Raw genomic sequence first — 4666 nt, forward strand, 5'->3', positions numbered from 1 at the left:
GGTCCTAGCTCATGTCCAAGGCACCAAAGCCAGCTAAAAAGTCAATAATCGATACCTAAAACTGGTATTGTGCTAAATCTTACTGGCTATTACATCATCTTAGAAGCTTCATCTGTGTTCTACTATGGTCCTTTTAGTGTCTCTGCATACCGCAGCACGCGACATACCTTTCAGACGATAAGTACAACCGTTTCAGAGAGAAGAGCGGCCAATGTGACGATCTGGCTTTAAGTCGATTCGACAACAAACAACGAAAACGGACGGATTTCTCAGGTTTTTACTACATATGAACACTTTTCACATTCTCCAGTGCAACTTGGCTGCTAGTCCTGCTTTCATGCAGAATCTTAATGTCCTAGCTCATGTCCAAGGCACCAAAGCCAGCTAAAAAGTCAATAATCGATACTTAAAACTGGGATTGTACTACTTCTTACTGGCTATTACATCAACTTAGAAGCTTCATCTGTGTTCTACTATGTTGCTTTTAGTGTCTCCACATACCGCAGCACGCGACATAGCTTTCAGACGATAAGTACAGCCGTTTCAGAGAGAAGGGCGGACAATGTTACGATCTGGCCTTTAGTCGACTCGATAACAAAAGACGAAAACGGACGGATTTCTCAGGTTAATACTACATATGAGCACATTTCACATTCTCCCGTGCAACTTTTCTGCTAGTCTCCCTCTCATGCAGATTCTTAGGGTCCTAGCTCATGTCCAAGGCACCAAAGCCAGCTAAAAAGTCAATAATCGATACCTAAAACTTGAGTTGTACTACTTCTTACTGGCTATTACATCAACTTAGAAGCTTCATCTGTGTCCTACTAAGGTGATTTTAGTGTCTCCACATACCGCAGCACGTGACATAGCTTTGCAGACGATAAGTACAACCGTTTCAGAGAGAAGACCGGCCAATGTGACGATCCGGCTTTAAGTCGATTCGGTAATATATGACGATAACGAACGGATTTCTCAGGTTTTTACTACATATGAACCCTTTTCACAATCTCCCGCGCAATTCGGCTGCTAGTCCTCCTTTCATGCAGAATCTTAAGGTCCTAGCTCATGTGCAAGGCACCAAAGCCAGCTAAACACTTAATAATCGATACCTAAAACTGGTATTGTAACAATTCTTACTGGCTATTACATCATCCTAGAAGCTTCATCTGTGTTCTACTATGGTGCTTTTAGTGTGTCCGCATACCGCAGCACGCGACATAGCTTTGCAGACGATAAGTACAACCGTTTCAGAGAGAAGAGCGGCCAATGTGACGATCTGGCTTTAAGTCGATTCGATAACAAATGACGAAAACGTACGGATTTCTCAGGTTTTTATTACATATGAACACTTTTCACATTCTCCCGTGCAACTCGGCTGCTAGTCCTCCTTTCATGCAGAATCTTAAGGTCCTAGCTCATGTCCAAGGCACCAAAGCCAGCTAAAAAGTCAATAATCGATACCTAAAACTGGTATTGTACTAAATCTTACTGGCTATTACATCATCTTAGAAGCTTCATCTGTGTTCTACTATGGTCCTTTTAGTGTCTCTGCATACCGCAGCACGCGACATACCTTTCAGACGATAAGTACAACCGTTTCAGAGAGAAGAGCGGCCAATGTGACGATCTGGCTTTAAGTCGATTCGACAACAAACAACGAAAACGGACGGATTTCTCAGGTTTTTACTACATATGAACACTTTTCACATTCTCCAGTGCAACTCGGCTGCTAGTCCTGCTTTCATGCAGAATCTTAAGGTCCTAGCTCATGTCCAAGGCACCAAAGCCAGCTAAAAAGTCAATAATCGATACTTAAAACTGGAATTGTACTACTTCTTACTGGCTATTACATCAACTTAGAAGCTTCATCTGTGTTCTACTATGTTGCTTTTAGTGTCTCCACATACCGCAGCACGCGACATAGCTTTCAGACGATAAGTACAGCCGTTTCAGAGAGAAGGGCGGACAATGTTACGATCTGGCCTTTAGTCGACTCGATAACAAAAGACGAAAACGGACGGATTTCTCAGGTTAATACTACATATGAGCACATTTCGCATTCTGCCGTGCAACTTTTCTGCTAGTCTCCCTCTCATGCAGATTCTTAGGGTCCTAGCTCATGTCCAAGGCACCAAAGCCAGCTAAAAAGTCAATAATCGATACCTTAAACTTGAATTGTACTACCTCTTACTGGCTATTACATCAACTTATAAGCTTCATCTGTGTTCTACTATGATGCTTTTAGTGTCTCCACATACCGCAGCACTCGACATAGCTTTGCAGACGATAAGTACAACCGTTTCAGAGAGAAGAGCGGCCAATGTGACGATCTGGCTTTAAGTCGATTCGATAACAAATGACGTAAACGTACGGATTTCTCAGGTTTTTATTACATATGAACACTTTTCACATTCTCCCGTGCAATTCGGCTGCTAGTCCTCCTTTCATGCAGAATCTTAAGGTCCTAGCTCATGTCCAAGGCACCAAAGCCAGCTAAAAAGTCAATAATCGATACCTAAAACTGGTATTGTGCTAAATCTTACTGGCTATTACATCATCTTAGAAGCTTCATCTGTGTTCTACTATGGTCCTTTTAGTGTCTCTGCATACCGCAGCACGCGACATACCTTTCAGACGATAAGTACAACCGTTTCAGAGAGAAGAGCGGCCAATGTGACGATCTGGCTTTAAGTCGATTCGACAACAAACAACGAAAACGGACGGATTTCTCAGGTTTTTACTACATATGAACACTTTTCACATTCTCCAGTGCAACTTGGCTGCTAGTCCTGCTTTCATGCAGAATCTTAATGTCCTAGCTCATGTCCAAGGCACCAAAGCCAGCTAAAAAGTCAATAATCGATACTTAAAACTGGGATTGTACTACTTCTTACTGGCTATTACATCAACTTAGAAGCTTCATCTGTGTTCTACTATGTTGCTTTTAGTGTCTCCACATACCGCAGCACGCGACATAGCTTTCAGACGATAAGTACAGCCGTTTCAGAGAGAAGGGCGGACAATGTTACGATCTGGCCTTTAGTCGACTCGATAACAAAAGACGAAAACGGACGGATTTCTCAGGTTAATACTACATATGAGCACATTTCACATTCTCCCGTGCAACTTTTCTGCTAGTCTCCCTCTCATGCAGATTCTTAGGGTCCTAGCTCATGTCCAAGGCACCAAAGCCAGCTAAAAAGTCAATAATCGATACCTAAAACTTGAGTTGTACTACTTCTTACTGGCTATTACATCAACTTAGAAGCTTCATCTGTGTCCTACTAAGGTGATTTTAGTGTCTCCACATACCGCAGCACGTGACATAGCTTTGCAGACGATAAGTACAACCGTTTCAGAGAGAAGACCGGCCAATGTGACGATCCGGCTTTAAGTCGATTCGGTAATATATGACGATAACGAACGGATTTCTCAGGTTTTTACTACATATGAACACTTTTCACATTCTCCCATGCATCTCGGCTGCTAGTCCTCCTTTCATGCAGAATCTTAAGGTCCTAGCTCATGTCCAAGCCACCAAAGCCAGCTAAAAATTTAATAATCGATAACTTAAACTTGAATTGTACTACCTCTTACTGGCTATTACATCAACTTATAAGCTTCATCTGTGTTCTACTATGATGCTTTTAGTGTCTCCACATACCGCAGCACTCGACATAGCTTTCAAGACGATAAGTACAACCGTTTCAGAGAGAAGAGCGGCCAATGTAGCGATCTGGCTTTAAGACGATTCGATAACCAATGACGAAAACGTACGGATTTCTCGGGTTTTTACTACATATGAACACTTTTCACTTTCTCCCGTGCAACTCGGCTGCTAGTCCTCCTTTCATGCAGAATCTTAAGGTCCCAGCTCATGTCCAAGGCACCAAAGCCAGCTAAAAAGTCAATAATCGATATCTAAAATTTCAATTGTACTTCTTCTTACTGGCTATTACATCAACTTAGAAGCTTCATCTGTGTTCAACTATGCTGCTTTTAGTGTCTCCGCATACTGCAGCACGCGACATAGCTTTGCAGACGATAAGTGCAACCGTTTCAGAGAGAAGAGCGCCCAATGTGACGATCAGGCTTTAAGTCGATTCGATAACAAACGACGAAAACGGACGGATTTCTCAGGTTAAAACTACATATTTACACATTTCACATTCTCCCGTGCAACTTTTCTGCTAGTCCTCCTCTGATGCAGATTCGTAAGGTCATAGCTCATGTCCAAGGCACCAAAGCCAGCTAAAAAGTCAATAATCGATACCTAAAACTTGAATTGTACTACTTCTTACTCTCTATTACATCAACTTATAAGCTTCATCTGTGTTCTACTATGGTGCTTTTAGTGTCTCCGCATACCGCAGCACGCGACATAGCTTTGCAGACGATAAGTACAACCGTTTCAGAGAGAAGAGCGGCCAATGTGACGATCTGGCTTTAAGTCGATTCGATAACAAATGACGAAAACGGACGGATTTCTCAGGTTTTTACTACATATGAACACTTTTCACATTCTCCCGTGCAACTCGGCTGCTAGTCCTCCTTTCATGCCGAATCTTATGGTCCTAGCTCATGTCCAAGGCACCAAAGCCAGCTAAAAAGTCAATAATCGATATCTAAAATTTCAATTGTACTACTTCTTACTAGCTATGACATC

This window comes from Schistocerca gregaria, unplaced genomic scaffold (genome assembly GCF_023897955.1).
Source record: "Schistocerca gregaria isolate iqSchGreg1 unplaced genomic scaffold, iqSchGreg1.2 ptg000205l, whole genome shotgun sequence".
NCBI lineage: Eukaryota > Metazoa > Arthropoda > Insecta > Orthoptera > Acrididae > Schistocerca > Schistocerca gregaria.